General features: G+C 47.0%; 1 protein-coding gene across 2 annotated transcripts in view; it reads left to right on the forward strand.

Annotated features, from left to right (window-relative positions):
- PRKCB (protein kinase C beta) overlaps positions 1-19,186 on the forward strand; it is a 311,182-nt gene that overhangs the window by 285,115 nt on the left and 6,881 nt on the right. The window lies entirely within an intron of this gene.

Below are 19,186 nucleotides of genomic sequence, written 5' to 3' on the forward strand. Positions count from 1 at the left end.
TCTCACATTTCCTGCAGTTGTGTGCACACGGTAGTGCTTCTATCCCCAAAGACTCAGCAGGGGGGAGGAGTTTGCCCCTGAATTAATCGGAACCGTGGTTCTACTGGGAGGATATTTGTTCGTTAGATTAAGTACAGCGGAGACCTGGTGACTTTATTATGAGTTGTAAAACTACCGACTGAGGCTGAAAAGGGAGCACAAACATTGTCACCGAAACCTGAAATTGTGAGGGTCTCAGATGTTAAGATGAAGAAAATGACAGTGATAACGGTGCTTGTTTTGATATCATTATTATGAATTTCTTGGCCACTTATCTGGCCATATTAAACACTTCACACATAGCATCTGATTAAATCCTCACAACAACCTATTAAGCAAGTGCTTCCATGTAATGGAAGAGGAAATGGAAGCACAGAGGGGTTAAGCGCTCTGTCCAAGGTCACTCAGCCAGCGTGTGAGGAAGCGAGGATTCAGAGTCTGACTCCGTTAGAGGTGTACCAGGATGCCCGGGGCAAAGGACATGTAGTTCTGCTTCTGTCATCTCGCCAGTCCTGCACATCCCAAATGCTTAGGATCACAGCATCCCTGATGAATTCTGTTTCTCTCTGGACACTTCCTGGTGTGCAGATACAGGGTCCTTCTAGAGGCAGCCAGTTCCACACTGTGGTCCTTCTAATTGTTGCCAACATGTATACTGATATCAAATCAGCCTCCCCAGAATTGCCATCACTGGGTCCTGTTCTATCAACCAGAGCCTCTTTCTCTGTAGCACATCCTTATACTCCTGAATCCTGCGATTTTCAGGCTAAACACGCCCCTCCTCCACTTGCAAGCATGTCCCGTGTGACATCACCTCTGGGTGCCTGATGTCCTCCAGGTAATCAACATCCATCTTAAAATACAGACACAGGATTGAGCACAATATTCCTAATAGTGTCTGACCCTCGGTGAATGCAGTGGGTCCAACGAACCATCTCTTGATTATTCTGCATCTGGACAACTTGGACGAGTCGTTTCCCCTCTCTGCTCTTCTGCTGCATCGTCTGCAGTACAGCGATGATAACAGTTGCTCCATCAGAGGCTCATAATGCATAGAGCACTCAGCACGTGCCCGGGACGCAGGAGGCCCTCTGGGATAGTTGATGATTTTTGTTAGCGGCGTGTCACACGTTGGTCGTTGTGTTGGGTGCAGAGTCTTTGAGGGGCAGAACAGTGTTAAGTCCTGCTGCTGCTAGTCCCTAAGATAATGTCCATGTGTACACTTGGGGTTCATGTGTACACCTGCATGTCATAGGCAGTATCATCACTTTTGTTATATAAAAAACAATCAAAAAGCAATCTGGGGGCTTCCCTGGTGGCGCAGTGGTTGAGAGTCCGCCTGCCGATGCAGGGGACACGGGTTCGTGCCCCGGTCCGGGAAGATCCCACATGCGGCTGGGCCCGTGAGCCATGGCCGCTGAGCCTGTGCGTCCGGAGCCTGTGCTCCGCAACGGGAGAGGCCACAACAGTGAGAGGCCCACGTACTGCAAAAAAAAAAAAAAAAAGCAATCTGGAAGAGAAGAGTGGATTCTCCATTCAGGAAACTGGGAACCTGAAGGTGGCACACACAAACCACTTGGGTTTTGTGGGGCTCTTCATGAGGTCTCAAAATGTGGACCAATCTCTCTTCACTTGGCCGGAGGAAAGATGCAAATGCCCCCATCCCCACCGGCATTGAGCCACTGACATTGAGGTTCATTCTTTACGTGTAGAGCAGTGGTTTTTCAAAGTGTGGTCCCCAGACCAGCAGTATCACCTAGGAACTTTAGGAGTGAAATTCTCAGGCCCTGCCCCAGACCTCCTGAATCAGAAACCCTGGGGGGGTGGGGCCCTCTAGGCGAATCTGATAAACACTCCAGGCTGGGAATCACTGCTGTGGAGTTTATGGTCAAAAGCTCAGGCAGGGAAGCTAGACAGAGGCCAAAGGAATGTGGCAAGGAGAGAAGTCTCTTTAAGAGGAAGACACTGGTTCTCACACAGTCTGAGTGAGGGGTGGTACCTTCCAGGAACAGGTAGCTACAGAGGCCAGGCAGGTAATGTCAGTGAGGGAGGTGGGAGTAGTGGGGGAAGGGGCAGACAGGGGAGCTGGTGGCTCTCAAGGGCTCGGTGGGTGTTCATCTCCAGCGGACCAGTTGGAGGATCCTGTGACTCATGACTAATTATTGTATTCTTTTTATATTATCCATGATAATAACAGCTACCTTCTCCTGAGAACCTTCTACGAGCTGGGCACCGGGCTAGCCAGATTGGTCCTGTGGGCATGCAGGCTCTGCATTGCTCCATCCTCATTGGGATTTTCATATGAAATCTCACTATTTTTATAACTATGTCAGCAACAAGTTTTAAAAATTAAACACAAATCAGGTCAAATAAAACACACCCATGAACCGTATGTGGCTGTCAGTTTATAACCTCTAGAATAGTGATCACTCAAAATCAGGTTGAAGTTTAGCCAGTTAGTACTGGTTACTGACAACCAGAGCCCATTTTGACTGGTTAAATACTTAGAAATAGTTAACCTGGCTCAAAGGAGGTGCTCAGGAAAAATTAGCTGTTCTTATCATTGATAATACAAAAAGATTACAATAGTTAGTGATGATCTACAGAATCCTTCAACTGTTCTATATTGGATATGGTTTCCAGCCAGCCAGTGTCTTGAAATGCCTCATGTGGGTTTAACAATGACTTTCAAAGTACAGTGACTGGACTGGGCTATAGACTTCAAGATGTTCTACAACCAGCTCTAAGGGGAAGAGGCACTGCCCTTGATTTTCTTAGGGTGAATTAGAAATAAACATAATAATGAATACACCACCCACTCATCTGATTCAATCTGGGCACATGCCTTTCACACAGCAGGTGCCAGCCTTAGAGCCCCTCCCCCCGCCCCCCCCCCCAGGGATTTCACATTTCCCCTTCCCCACACCTTCTGAAAGGCCCGCGGTGAGTGTGTGCAGAGTTCCATATGCCTCGTGGGATATTAAAAGGCATGCATGTATCTGTCAGTGTTCCTGATTCATGCATGCTATTAGAGTGCAGCAAGAGAAAGAAAAAACATGGGGCAAAAACAGAGGATTATATTCAAACATCAGTGAAGGGTGCTATTATTGGAGGTTCATTAAAATAATTTTAAATGGATTTTTAAAGTCGTTCTCTTTTATTGTGGCAAGAGCTCTTCGCAGAGTAGCATTGGAAACTACTGAAACACATTAGCCTCATGTATTGTTTCGGGTACAAGAGTAATTTTTTTAACGTGCATCTGATCGTGTCACTCTCTTGCTTAAAGACCCCCGATGGCTCTCTGCCAGCCCCGGGATAATGTCTATTGTTCCGTAGCATATATGGCTTTATAGTCTCCCCAGGTCCAGTCTCTGCTGCCTCCCCAGACTCCTTACTTCAAGAACTGGCATTTCTGAGTGTCGTTCAGTTCCTCAAACATGCAGTGCCTTCCCTTCCCTTCCTGGCTTTCCCCACGTGGAGCCAGCTACCTGGAAACCCCAAAGCCTTCCCGTGCTCCCTGCACCCCCCATCCTCCTGGTGCCTCCCTCCTTCCTCCTCATCAGATCGGTAGACCATCACCCACGCAGGGAGGCTCTTGTCGATTCCTGAGTAGGGATCACCTGCTAGTGTCCCATCAACAAACTCATCACACTTTGTCGTAATTACTTGTTCAGTGTAAGGTCTGTCTTTTTGGTGAGACTAAAAGATCGCGACTGTCTTTTTCAGGGTTGGATCCCAGTGCTTAGCATAAGGTTGAGCACACGACATGTGCTTAATCATTTTTACTGAATAAATGAGTGATTAAATGAAAGGCTGTCAAATAGGATGCTGCAATGCACTGTGCTGAGGAACATACTGGATTCTTTAGGGATATATAGTAGAGTACAGGGTGTTTTTCTTATGTACAGCAGTGTGTCTCAAATAAATTGGTTGTTGTGTAAGCTACCCTATTTAAAAAGGGCTATAATTTGGGTGCTGAGTTGTATCTGTCATGGCATCGTTTGGTTGTGTGATGAAGGATCTGATGATGCAATGCATGAATGTTGGACTTTGGACGGAGGGGGCTGTGACTTCCACAGTCTGTCGTTGCCCAGCCAATGCTACAGGTGCCGTGATGCAGCCTAGCGGAGCTTCTTAAACTTTAATGTGCATACGGAGTCTCTTGGGCATCTGATTAAACTGCGGATTCTGATTCAGCCAGTCTGGGGTAGGGCCTGAGATGCTGCATTTCTAACATGATCCCAGGTGAGAGGATGCTGCTGGACCACGGTGTAGCAGGGGCTACATCATGGTTCTGTGGGGTCCCACCAGCCAGTGAGTTGACTGGTGGATCCTGTTGTAGTCAGTGTGCAGTGTGGCATGGTGAGGGCTATGCTGAAGGGGTGTATATGTTTTAGTACAGAATGTGCTTGGAATGTGGTTTGGGACGCGTGGCAGGGTGCTATAGGTCAGTGTGCGGTGGATGGGAGGTGCTGGTTTGTGGCTGAAGGGCGGAGTATGTGGCTGGACATGTGGTGGAGTGGTGGGTTGAGAAGCAGCGCGTTCTGGTTCCGTCCTCTAGTGGGGACGTTATGGGTCATCCATTCAGCAGGTGTTTATTGATGTTAGGTGCTGTTCTAGGCCCTGGAGACACGGCAATAAAAATAAAAATCTCTGTATATTCTAGAGGGAGTGGGCAAATAATGAACATAGAAATCCGTGACTATGTCAGAAGTTGATAAGCATTATGGAAGGTTGGGGATTGGGAGAGCAGGGTCACAGAGACGTCAGTTTTAAATAGGGTCGTTGGAAAGCCTCACGGAGAAAGTGACATTTCAGCAAAGATGGGAAGAAGGTGAGGGAAGGAGGGAGCCATGTGTATATCTGGGGGAGAGAGTGCTTTGGGTGGTAGTAATAGGTGCAAAGGCCCTGGGGCAGGAGCTGGCCTGGCACGTTCAGGGAAGAGCAGAGAGTCCAGGTGGCTGAGCTGAGCCGGCAGGGGAGAGAGTGAAAGGAGATGAGATCAGAGAGGCCACGGGAGGGGCAGATGGTACAGGCCACTGAGGATCTGCGGCTTTCACTCCAGCTAAGGTGGGCAGAGAAGTATCTTGATCTGACTGTTGTGGGGGGAGGGGTGAAATCAGGAGATAGGTTATGAGACTCTTGCGCTAATCCAGGTGGGAGGTGCTGTCTGGTGATCAGCTTGGAATGTGGCTGTGCTGTCGTGGAGGGTGTGTTGAGGCCACACCGTGGTTGAGCATGTCTTACAGGAGAATTTGTGGTATGTGGTGCTATAATGTCGCAGTGCACGGTAGGCTAGCATAAGGTGTTTAAATCAAAACGCCTGATTGAGATTTCAGTGGCGTTCGTATATCATTATGAACTGCCTCGGTGAAGTCCAGTGGTGTCCATGACACCTGACGCAGGGCTCGCCCTGAAAATGAGGTAGGGACACAGACCCTGGGCTCAAGGCTCCAGTTGCCCCATGGAGGCAGCCCTTGGATCAACTCACCCAACGGGCAGCATAGATGCAGCAAATTGAAGAGTGAGAGAAAAGTAACAAGGCGACAGGGATGCCCTGTTTCATTACAGTCTACGGAGCCTGCAGTACTAGGGTGTGTGTACAGAGACCTGCCCGCTAGTAAGCGTGGCTCTATTCTTGTCCTAAGACATGATCATCTGACTGTCATTTCACTCTGGGCAGGGGGTGAGTGCAGTTGGACGGGACATAGTCATTAAGAAACATCTCTTTCCCTACATCCTTTCATCGAGGGCGGCCATCTGACACTGTCTAGACATGATCAGCGTGCTCACCCCTCCTTCCCTCCCTTCCAGCCTTGGTGTCAGGCTCACAGACTCCAGCCCCACCCTATGATAGGCTGATGCCAGTCATTTCTGCTCTGGTTACCTATTCTCTGTTCTCATCACTTTACATAAAGTCCCGTAGAATTTTGAGGCATCTGCACGTCTGGAAAGTCTTGGAATCTTGCAAACTAAAACAACGGAGCCCCTTCTCCCCATTCTACTTCATTCAGCCTCTCATTGAATATCCTTTCCAAAATACTGCATAGGGTACTGATCACATACCATTACTCGCATCCTCTGGGAGTCTAAATGCCGAACTGCTCACAGGACTTGGTTTCTTGGTAATTCTGTCATCTGAAAACATTGTTTATGTAGCTGAGGTCAAAAGCTTCAAGTACTGCTTTAATGAGCTGCAATTCTGTTCATGTGACGTTCTCCTCCAAACCCAATTGCCCTTTACACTGTATGAGGAAGTGTCTCTGTGTGTGTGTCTGAACGTGTGTTTGATGTGCTGACATTTCTGAATTGAAGCCACAAAGCATAACCTTTGTATGTTTGCTATTAAAACTCAAAATTCAAGGCTTAAGAAAGGGAGCTAACTTTTACTTAATATGATTTATTTAAGAATAGAATCTAGGTCCTCCAAAGTACCAAATGCTCAAGAGGATAATATTTTTTTGAATACTGGGATTTAAAATAATTCTCATAAAACCTGTACTGTTCAAATACATTGGAAAAAATATTGAGCTCTTGTCTGTGCCAGGCACTGTTTTAAGTGCCTTCCAGGCATTACCTCATTTAATTCTCACAACCCTATGAGGTAAGCGCCGTTGTCACTGTGTTGCAGATGAGGGCATGAAACTTGGAAAGGTTAGGACATTTGCTCAAGGTCCAGCAGCTTGGAGGTGGCCAAGCCAGGACTTGAACCATGGATTTTATCTGCTCAGTATCTTGGAAAGATGTTTAGAAGCACCTGGAGCCCCTTTTAATAAGGTCTGTGATAGCACTGATGGGAGCGGACCGTGATAACACCATCTAATGGTGTCTGTTACATAATAGAAAAAGACTAAGTATTCTCACAGTTCAAATGAATTAAAATTTATTTTAAAATATTGCAGCAAACGTAGCGTATTCACACCTTTTACAATTCACTGGCAGGATTTTTAAAAGATGCAAATCTCACTTGTTCCTTAAGGCTTTGATTTCGAGGCTGGCAAAGACAGCAGACACTGAATAACCCCTGGAAGCAGGGCATGGGCAGCATCCGAAATGAGGCACTCAAGGCAGGCTCGTCAAGAGGTAGACGTTTTCCCACCCGGTTCTGTTTGTTCTCGTGGTTATCCAGAGAGTGTGGAGTTTGCAGAGATCATAATCAAAATATTGGGCTACATGCATACACTGACTAACACATAGCCAGGGGTGGTTTAGGACATGGAACCTGGAGTCTGTGTGTCTGTTTATCTCCCTTTCCATCCATCCATGGAGAGCCTACTGAAACTGTGGATTCAGCCAGGCTCCCTTTGAAAGATGGTTCAAATTGACAGGTTCCTGGGCCAAGTGAGTTTCCTAAATCTTTTTCCAGGTGCGTGACTTTGAGCTGTCCCTTGGCAGAGGGGCCAATGGTTTGATTGAAATGGTAGGCAGGAAGGTCACATGCTGAGAGAGAGCATGAATCTGTTAGGATATGTCTGGCCATAACCACTGAAATGTGACAGAGGTCAAGCATTGAAAGATACCTTAGAAGTGGAATTCAACCCCTCCATTCTATAGATGAGGAAACAGAGGCCCAGAGATTTCCCCAAGTGACTTACACAGGGAATATGACAGAACCAGGACAAGAAAACTCGCCCTCCATTTAATGCATGAAGGACTTTATTAATAACACTATTTACAACAGTAACAATAAAATGGACCGGCATGTTCTATGAAATTATTCAATTTTACTAGAAAGCAGAGCACTCTGTCTAATTTATTGATCTCATGTCATCTGCACAACAACCCCAGGAAATAGATGGTATTATTACCTCCCCCGTACAGGTGAGGAAACAGGCTCAGAGAGGTTAAGTAACTTGCCCGTGGTCACACAGCCAATTTAATCTGAAGTCCTATTTCTTTACCTCCGAAGCCCATACTCTTGCCTCCATGATGTTTCTTCTCTCATCTCCCAAACTCAGCTGCACAGATGTGGGATTTGAACTGCTCTTGGTCCAGTCCCGCGTTTAAATACTTTCCTGGGGGATGGGCTCCGCTGAATGAATGTCCATGAAGTTTAGTTCCTTAGATTCTGCCGTCCACCCTGCCCAGGTTGTAATTCTTATCACAGTGCCCCAGAAAGCTGTTGACCAAAGGTTGGGAGAACTTCAGGAGATGAACACATGGATCCAGGGAGACTCAAGCAGAAGGAATGTGGACAGAGAGTCAACAGAGCCAGGATTCAAACACCAGCCTGGGACTTCCCTGGCGGTCCAGTGGTTAGGACTCGGCGCTTTCACTGCTGTGGCTCGAGTTTAATCCCTGGTCAGGGAACTAAGATCCCGCAAACCATGTGGCACGGCCAAAACACAAAACAAAACAGAAAACCTCCAAAAACCACCAGACTTGCTCTTCAGCAGCTGAGGAAAGACAAGCCTCCACGATCGCAGGCTCTCCAATCTCAGTCGGGCTCTTAAGCCTACCCGGGCAAGTCCCCAAACCTTCTGTTTTCTGAAGGTCCCCCTACTAAAGTTCCAGTCCCCTTGGTCTCAACTGATAGCCCCATCTCCTAAGTCGGGGGGAAATTGAGGCCCATGGGTACCCGTGGGTGGGTAGCTTTCCTGCTCCTGTATAGTCATCTTGACCTCTTTCCCTCTGTGTGTCAGCAAACAGGTGCCTCCCCCCGCCCCCCGTGAAGACTTTCCCCTTCTGCTCTGAACCCCTGTTCTCCCATGTCCTTTGCGCATCTGCTCTGGCCAGTCTGTGCCTACAGCTTCTCTATATATTAATCAAAGCTCCTGTGGTTACAAATAGGAACCCAATTCAAACTGACGTAATGACTAGATTTTTTTCAAGTATTTAGCTGTGGCTGGATCCAGGGTCTCAACAGTATCAAAAGCCATCCACTTCTCTGTCTCCCTGGGATGGCTTTCCTGCCTGTTGATTTCATTCTTCATTCCCTGAAGGCTTTCGTGGGCACATAGCTACTCCAGACTTACTACGTCCCATTATTTTCGCAATTTCTGCCGAAAAAAAGAGCTTCCTTTTCCTAAACTTCCCAGCAGCCTGGAACTCAATCTTGTCGGAAGGTATTGGGTCATATGGTCATCTCTAAAGCAATCACAGGGCCTGGGGGTTGGAGGGATGGAATGTTCTGATCGGCCAGGCCTGGGTCACCTGCCAAGTGACTGGGTCTGCCCCTATCTAAAGTGGACATCTTGCAGAGGGGAAGGAGTGGGTCCTCCAAGAAAAATAAAGCCACTGTGCCTGCAAGCCCAGCAGATATCCACTCTGACTCCATTCTGATTCATTCTCCTCACACAGAAACATGCTAAGTCTCTCATCTTAAAAATCCCTTGCCTCAAACCTGGATCCCTCCATCCTACCGCTAGGGCTCCTGCCCTATCTTCTCATACAAACAAACTTTGGAAGGAGTTCTTGCTGTCTCCACTTCATTACCTTCCATTCTTTCTACAGTTCAGTGCAATCTGGCTTCTGCCGCCACCATTCTATTGAAATTTCTCTCCTTGAGTCCGCAATGACCCCAGATTGTCTCCTCTCGTGGACTTATGTTTCTTGACCTCATCAAATTGGGCACTTTGATCTTCCTTCCTTAAGAAAAAATCTGAAAAAGTAAAAACTTCCAGCAGCATCAAAAGCTATGCAGTGAAATTAAGTACCTCCCCAGAGACCCCTAACTAGGCTCCGTGGCTCTCCTTCCCAGAGCCACTCACTGCGACCGGCTTCCTTGGGTGCCCTTCTGGAGACGCTGTGTGCAGCACAGAAGCCCTCCACGTCACACACAGGGATGTTAGTGCTCGTGTTCAATTCCCATGCCTGGCTCTACTCCTGCCTTCCATCTTGGAGATTGTTTTTTTATTTTTTTTTTAACTTTTAGATTGGAGCATAGTTGATTAACAATGCTGTGTTAGTTTCAGGTGTACAGCAAAGTGATTCATTTATACATATACACGTATCTATTCTTTTTCAAATTCTTCTCCCACTTAGGTTGTTACATAACATTGAGCAGAGTTCCCTGTGCTCTACAGTAGGTCCTCATTGGTTATCCATTTTAAATATAGCAGTGTGTACATGTCTATCCCAAACTCCCTGACTATCCCTCCCTGCGCCCCGCTGGTAACCATAAGTTCCTTCTCTAAGTCTGTGAGTCTGTTTCTGTTTTGTAAATAAGCTCATTTGTATCATTGTTTTTAGATTCCGTGTAAGTGATATCATTGGGGTTTTTTTTAACATCTTTATTGGAGTATAATTGCTTTACAATGGTGTGTTGGTTTCTGCTTTATAACAAAGTGAATCAGCTATTCGTATACATATGTTCCCATATCTCTTCCCTCTTGCGTCTCCCTCCCTCCCACCCTCCCTATCCTACCCCTCTAGGTGGTCACAAAGCACCGAGCTGATCTCCCTGTGCTATGAGGCTGCTTCCCACTAGTTATCTATTTCATGTTTGGTAGTGTATATATGTCCATGCCACTCTCTCACTTTGTCACAGCTTACCCTTCCCCCTCCCCATATCCTCAAGTCCATTCTCCAGTAGGTCTGTGTCTTTATTCCCGTCTTACCCCTAGGTTCTTCATGACCTTTTTTTTTTTTTCTTAGATTCCATATATATGTGTTAGCATACGGTATTTGTTTTTCTCTTTCTGACTTACTTCACTCTGTATGGCAGACTCTAGTTCCATCCACCTCATTACAAATATCTCAATTTCATTTCTTTTTATGGCTGAGTAATATTCCATCGTATATATGTGCCACATCTTCTTTATCCATTCATCCGATGATGGACGCTTAGGTTGCTTCCATGTCCTGGCTCTTGTACATAGAGCTGCAATGAACAGTTAGGTACATGACTCTTCTTGAATTATGGTTTTCTCAGGGTTTTATCAGCACGTCTAAATCTACTTCATTCTTTCAGTAGCTTCCTAGTTTCCTATATGTGCGAGTTTATCTGTAGGATAAGCTCAGAGTCTCTCCCTCCTTTTCAGGCCCCTCTTCTCCCTTGTTCTTACGGCACTGAGCTGACTGATTTTCCTCCTGTCTCCATAACCACTCCCGGCAGAGATACTGCATGAAGACTTCTGATGACAGTTGAACTTGGAGGATCAAGACATGCCCATGACCCAGAGAGGGAAAGAACAAAAGTGTATTTTTTGTTTATTTACAAGTGCAGTTCTTAAAAGCAATCACAAAGTGCCCTCCAATTAGGGTATGAAAAACAGCAGCTCAGAAGTGGTGTGTGAAACTGCTCGAAATGTCTTTCCGAGGAAGTGAGGCTTGGACGGGAGAGGGGAGGTGTCCCTTTTGTGCCTGGGCCCACGTTTTCCTCACTTTCTCTAACCAGGAGCCCCAGGGCCTGCCTTCACCTTGTGGCTTCCCACATATCTTGCCAGCCTTGGTGGGAAAGATTTCGTGTTTTAAGTGTCTGTAACTTGTTAATGATAATATCCTCGTGATCTCAGAGAGACAGCAGTGAGCGGTCCTGAAGAGAAATCTTAGCTCCCTGCCCAGGAATCAGACCTGGGTGGCGTGGATGAAAACCGGGAATCCTAGCTGCTGGTCCTCCAGGGGCTAGAGGCTAGAAGCAAAGTTGCCCTGGCTCTTGCCCTGTTTGGAAAATGAATTTCTCAAAGAGGCAAACACTGTAAGAACAGGTACAAAGTTTATTAGCAGAGACACAGCATAACATGTGGGAGAGCACACAAAAAATAGCTTGTTTATTTAAGACAGAAGCAAGGCAGCGATACACACCCTGAGAGAAAGGGCGTGGGCGTCCTCCCTAATGAGGAGAAGTGCAGTGAAGAGGTGTTAAATCATTTACATAGGGCAGTTCTTCCGGGTCTTTGCTTACCTTTGGCCAGTTATCTCGCTTGTTTTCCACACCTGACCTGTCCTAGGGCCCTCCCCAATACGTGTGCGCATGTTTTTTGCCAAGATGGATTCCAGCGCAGAGGCCTGTGGGAGGTTTGACAGCACCTATTACGGGGTGGCGTCCTCTCCTTCTTTGACCCCCGAGAAGCCTTCCTGTGTATGTGCCGTTGGGCAGCTGGGGAGGTGATAGATGTGGTTGTCTTATCTCCTTACGCTGGCAGAGCTCAGCCCCTGCCACCAGCTTTGTCCTTGGAATGTCATGGGAAAACAAAGCTCCGGTTTACTCTGCTGGACAAACTCCAGCTCTCCAGCCCAGGGGCCCATCTACCTTCTACCTCGCTAGGATAGGTTGGGGTGTGGCAGGGCCTGTAGGATCCCTCGGTTGCCAGGGTACAGCCACGCCCATCAGATTAGCTCATTGGACAGGACTGGGTAAGTCAGCACTCAACAGCGGCTACAGCTACCGTGTCAGAGATTTTATGTGCATTTTGTCAAATCAACCTCACCGCATCCTGCGAGACAGATCCGTTTGACATAACAGGAAACCTGGCTTAGGGAATTTAGCTAACCTGCTTACCATTTATCTGGCTGGGGATGGGTGGTGCTGAGATTGGTACCAGGTCAGCTTTTTTTTTTTTTTTTTTTTTGTGGTACGCGGGCCTCTCACTGTTGTGGCCTCTCCTGTCGCGGAGCACAGGCTCCGGACGCGCAGGCTCAGCGCCACGGCTCACGGGCCCAGCCGCTTCGCAGCACGTGGGATCCTCCCGGACCGGGGCACGAACCCTCGTCCCCTGCATCAGCAGGCGGACTCTCAACCACTGCGCCACCAGGGAAGCCGCCCAAGTCAGCTTTCAAGTCCATACCACATGATCGGATACAGTCTGTAAGGCAGTGAGATGTCGCTGTTGCCCCGTGGCCTTTGGAATCAAGCAAAGCGGGCTCTGAGTCGTGGTTCTCCTCCTTTACCTTGTATGACCCTGACCAAATTGTTAACTTTTCACATTTTCTGCTAAGTGGAGATAATCCTTTTCCTGCCTATCTTACCAACTTGTGAGAATCAAAGCTATAAAAACACAAGCAAGTAAAAGAGTTCCTTACTATTTGAGGGCAGCTTATTCGAAGCCAGCAACATGGTTTAGGATGAAGGTGAAGAACAGATACGAACAATATGATACTTTGTTGACATGGGGAAAAGTTTAGAGTATATTTCATGTGGTTTTTTAAAAAGCAGGCTAAAGAATAAAGTGATGAGTCTACAGGTTTTAGAGTAAAAAGCATCCCTCCGTCAATCCTTCCAGCCATCCAGGACACAGACCAAAATGTTAACGTAATAAAGGTACTGGGGTGGGGGAATTACAAAGGGTTTTGTTGTTTCTTTTTCTTGGTGCTTGTGAACAAGTTATTTGTTTCTGCATAAACGGATCAGTTGTCAAATCTTGGATCAAATCCTAGTCAGTTACTTAAGCTCTAAATCTATTCCTCATTGTAGAGCAGACTTCATAGAACTGTTGGATTAAATGAGATCATGCTTGTAAAGCACTTATACAGTATTTGGCTAATAATAAGCACTTAATATATGCTACTATTCATCCCTTTGACAACACTGAGTGCCTACTCTGTACTGGGACCTGGAAATTCAGGGGTGGGCAAATCCGATGTGGCTTCAGCTCTCATAGAGCTTACAGTCTAGATGGGAATATAGACAATACAGACACGCAAAGAAATAAACATGTAATTGTAGATTGGGATATTCACGTAGTTTATTTCCTGTGGAAGAAATGAACAGATTGCTCTGAGAGAGTAACAGGAGGAGAAAGGGTGAATCTGCTTTACTTGGAGGTGATCCAGAGGGTCACCTCACCTTCTCTGAGGAGGTAGCATTTAACCTGAGATCTGGAAGGAAAGAAAACATTGCGTGTTGTTTTTAAATGAAGATCTTTTTAAAAATGAAACTTGCTATCAAGCGCAAAAGACCCCCTCTCTTGCCAGCTTCCTCCTTAATAGACACAGAGATCAAATATTCCTGATTGTAAGGGACCTTCATTATTAGGAAAGGAGGCTTTAATCTTTCCTGCTTTGCCAAAGCCCAGACCATGCAGAATATTGTCTGACTCTGCTCCAGAAAAACACCTTGGTCCACAGACAACTTTTAAAAATGATCAAATGCGTGTGCCTGACATGGCTGGCTGCTTCTGCCTGGGTGGGTCCCTCCTGCGTTCTCCTGCTGCATAGAACCATAGGCATAAAAAGGATCCCGAATTTCACTGAATTTGCACATTAAAAACAGAGAGAGAGAGAGAGAGAGACTCCCTTGTGTTTTAGTCAGACCATATCGCTTGGGTATCTTTTCATTGTGACCTAGTCTCGGTTCGTTGTGACCTAGTCTCTGGTGTCTTGATGGAGGCTGGGCAGGAATCTCCCCTGTGCCATTGGCCTCATGTTATCAAACTTGATTAAGCAGTGAGAAGTATGGGGTGGACCTTTACCTCTTCTCCAGCATCTTGCTCTGTCCCTGACCTCTTTTCACCTCCATTTCTTCCCTGGGCTCTTCCTTTCCCTCCTCCAAAGAAGCAGTGTCTTTCTTTCTGGTCCCACTCAACTTAGATGTCATCTCCTCGGAAAGTCTCCCTGGCCCTTCTCGCGTTCCTCACCTCTGTACTCAATGGCAGCACTTGTCACGTGGCACCATGCCATGGCCTGTGTGTGCACCTGTCTCCTCTGCTAGACTATAAGCTCAATGATGGCAAGGACAGGGTCTGTCTTATGTGTCATCATATTTTTGGTGCCCAGCACACCGATGGACAGAAGATGCCCATTTAGATAACCTAAATATTAGCCTTTGTCATCATCCCCAAATCCACACTAGGGCAGCCATTTGGGAGATCTTAGAGTTTTTAACTAAGATGAAGTAAATTAAACAGCGCCAGGCAGATTTCGGCAATTTGGCTAAATCTTCCCATTCCCTTTATTTCTATTTTCCCCCTTTCCTCCACTGTAATAGCTCCCTCATTTAAAATAGCTTTTGTAGTTTTTGTCCTTATTATACACAAAAATAATACTACTTGACTATTATTTAAATTTTCAAAAACACAATAAGCATAAAAGATAGAAAAATCAAACAATCTGTAACTCTCCCAATCTGTAGAAGCACGTGTATAATATGCCTGCAGGTAGTACGTACACATTATGTCTGTAATTTATAGAATGGGAACATATCGTACACACTGTCATTAATTATATATAACTGTTATTTAATATTCTTCTACATCTTATTTTAATTTTTAAAAGCATTTTGCTGGCAATACATAAAATAGATGGATCATTATTTATTTAACTCTTTTCCCTGTTGGCCGAGAGTTGATTTAAAAATTTTTTTTTCCCTCTAACAATTCTTTGATGAACATCCTATATCTTGATGGGATAAACCCAGGGGTATAGATAGAGCAGGAGTCCAGGAAAAGCTCCTGGAGGAAGTGTCTGGAGACAGAGAAGGACGCATAGACAATGATGGGGAACAGGGTGGGAGGCAAGTGTTCCCAGCAGAAGAGACAGCCTGTGCTAAGGCTCGGAGGTGAGAGTGCATGGGGGTTCTAGGAGCTGGGAGGATGTCAGGACAGCTGGTGGGTGTGTTGTGGTGGGAGGAGCTGGGCTGCGGGACCGTGGGCAGCGAAGAGGCTGTTGACCAGGTGACCAGGGCCGAGTCCTAAACAGCCTGTAAGCCATGCTGAGGAGTGTGGCTTCGGGCAGTGGGACGCCATTGCAGACTAGAGCAGGGAAGTGACATATCCAGGTTGGCGTCTCTGAAAGCTCCCTGTGGTTGCTGTGACCGAGCCAACTCCACATTAGACAGCTAGACTTGGAGGTGTTATTAGCACAATGAAACAGAAATTAGAAAGAAGAGAAGAAAAAGAAAAGAAGAGCTCACATGTAACGGCTCACAGATAAGCTTTTCAAACGGTCTTGTCTCTTAAATTCGGGGGCACAAGGAAACAAGTCACAATCCTCACTCCCCTCTCCAACCCGGGAAGAGGTTCCCTGTGATTTTAAATAACCTAGTTGGCTTTGGTCCCCATTCCTGTTCCAGGAGCCCCAGTGATGACAAGGGGGTTGGATTTTCTTCTCGCCACTGAGTGAGGGTGAAGCATCCACCCAAGACAGCCAGAGAAGCAGGTGTGGTCCACGTTGCGTTTGCAATTAGATCCCAGCCGCTGAGCTGCCCGTTCTCCAAGGACACAGCGGGCGCAGAGCTGATCAGGGCCGTGCCTCCCAAGGGCTGACGTCTCCATTTAGGGAGCGCTCCTGAAGCTAATGGGCAGTGACAGCTCCATTTGAAAAACACGGAAACACTTAGGGAGGCTGTGATCTGCCAGCCTCGTAAGCTGCTTATTAGCAAGGAAATCACGCTTCCGCTGTATTGTGCCCCCTTGGTTAACCCCTGTTCCTGCATCTCCTCTCTGCTATCTCACTTAAAGATTTCATTGTTCTCCAGGCAGTGGGGGGAGTGATGGGAGAGGAGGCTGCGGAGCTTCCAGAAGCTGTTTCTCTGTCTCCCATCACAGCCTCTGGGGAGGCCCCGGCAGAGCAACAGCCTTCTGTTGTGGATAGGAAATGGATGGTTTTTAAAGAAAAATGGCCCCTGAAGACTCTCTGTGTCTCAGCTAACAGGCTTCCTGCACTGGCTGGCTGAGGGCCCAACACCCAGAAACACCCGCCGGGCTGCCTCGTAACACGCCTTCCCACTCCTCCATCCCTGCCACAAATACCTCTTTGTTTTTTCCAGCTCCATCCCTTCTGCTCCACCCTCTTTTCCACAGCCCCATCCACCATCTCTCTCCTCTGGATGATCGCAACCATCTTCTACCCTCCCCGCCGCCTCTGCCATCAGTCTAGCGCTGCTTCCTTTTCAGTCCCCACACCGCAGCAAGGGGACTCCCTCCTTGACCCTTGACTACTCCACTGGACTCTGCAATTTATCATGAATGAAACCAAGTGCTCCATGTCTTCCAACAAACATGCTTTACCCCTTGTGTCCCCCACTCACCAAGTAACTCAGACCACAAGTCCTCTCATACCCCATGTCCGATCCATCAGCAAATCATGTCAACTCTAAATTCAAAGTAGACCCCCCACAAACAAATGCATCTTCCCATCTCCCCCACTGTCATCTCCCTCCAGGCCACCATCATCTCTTGCCTGGATTATGCGACAGCCTCCTGACTGGTCTCACTTTTTCCACCTTTTCCCCTTGTCCACCCATCGGTCTATTTTGGACACAGCTCCAATGATGCTGCTTAAATATAAGTCAGAATTGTCCCCAGGGCACAAAAGAGGAAACTGAGACTTGAAGGGACTTGGCCGGAGTTGCACAACTAGCGGTCAGTGATGGCAGGATCCGAACCCATGTCTGCAGGTGCGTGGGCTTCCTTCTCTCCCAATATGAAGGGGGCAGGAGCTGAGGCTCTCTGAGAGCCTCATATCCAATACCTCTGCTTCCCTTGATCGTAAGCTTGAAAGAGGCGCTTGTACTGCTTGGCTTTTCAGCTTATCTTTCCTCTTCCAAGGACTGAAGTTCGGCGGCAGCCCTGCATTTTCTCATCAGTCTCCTCCCAATTACCAAATGCCATGGCCCATTTTCAGTAACTTTCCTGCTTGACCTCTTGGAGATATTTCAGCTGTAACAGTGCCCTCTCCTTTCATTCCTCTCCATCCTCAGCTTGTCTGCTGCAGCTCTCTCCTGATTCTCTTCTTACCGCTTTAAGTGTTAGGGGCAATATTCCCTTTGGCAAATGACAATCAGATACCTACTTCACAGGGTGGTTATGTGAATTAAAAAGCTAATGTATGCCACACACTTAGCAAATGTCAGTTGTCTAGAAAGTGCTCAGTGGTTTTAATTACTATTGTTATTATCTTTTTTTCTACCCTCCATAGTCTGTCCTTTAAAAAAACTTTTTCAAGCCCTCTCTCCTGAGCTCTAGAACCCATACTTCTGACTCCCCCAGATCATCTCCGAGAATCTCAGTGGCCCCTCAAAGTCATCATGTCCAAAACGGAAATAGTCATCTTTCTGAATTCTCCCGCATTCTTTGTCTTGGTGATTGATATAAGCATATCCTCTGTCATTCAAACCAGAGACCTCATGATCCCCATCCTTGGTTTCTCCCCCCTGCCCCCCACCCCTACCCCACTCCATGCGGTCAGTCACCAGCTAACGACCATTCTTGCAACATGGCGCCGGGAGATTGGCTCTGACATCAGACAGAAGTGGCTCACGTGGCAGCTCTCCTGTTCATTAGCAGCGGGACCCTGAACAAATTATATCACCTCCTTGGCCTCAGTCTCCTTATCTGTACAATAGGGATGACAGTAATACCCACTTCATAGGATCATTGGGAGGATGAAATAAGATACTACAAGGAGAGAGCATTCCAGGGTGCCCGGAACATAGCAAATGCATAATAAATATTAACTGTCATAATTATTATTATTACTACTGCTGCTACTATGCTATTAGGCTGTGGTTGCCTCCTGTGGTTGCCAAAACACTTAGAGATTTCCTGTAAACGGGTTTGCTGGTGAAGAACAAAGAAGGCCAGATGTACTGACTCATCGCTTCTCGTTAGATGAGAACTGGCGTGTGCACGTGTGTGCACTCACGCATGAGTGTACGCATGTACATACACACACATATGTTATCACTCTGCCTCAGACCAGGACCTTTCATAGAGAAGGACAGCAGGATGAGTGAGAAATGACGATGGTTTTCCCTCTAGAGCCGGATTGCCTCACCAAAGCACTGGGTTGGGTTTCATCCCACACCCTTTGTTCCCACCTGGAGGGAGAATGGCTGAGTTTACCTCCTGGCACCTTGTAATTAAGGGTCGGTGACATCACGCCTGGTGGTTGCCCAGCCATTGCAGGCACCAAATCCAGGTCTTGATCTCTTTCTCCATTGACTGGAGTTTGTAACAAACTCCTGTATCTGTGGAGCTAGAAAACATCTCCAGAGATGACTGAGAGCCAGAGGACAGTGCTTTGAGGGACCTGCTGCTTAGTATTGGGATCTCCAAGGTGATGTATAAATGTGTCATTACTTTGCATCTTGTGCCCAAGAAATATCTCAGTCACCTTAATCACATCTCCTTCAAAATGAGCTTGGCTGACTCCTTGGGGTGGGGTTGGGAGAACATGCCATATGCCACCAGCCCCACCATCCCATGCCTTTGCCATCCAGCTCCTGACTGCCCAGAAGGATACCAGAGGCAGCTCACGAGCTACAGGA

Source organism: Lagenorhynchus albirostris, chromosome 15 (assembly GCF_949774975.1).
Source record: "Lagenorhynchus albirostris chromosome 15, mLagAlb1.1, whole genome shotgun sequence".
In the NCBI taxonomy this organism is placed as follows: domain Eukaryota; kingdom Metazoa; phylum Chordata; class Mammalia; order Artiodactyla; family Delphinidae; genus Lagenorhynchus; species Lagenorhynchus albirostris.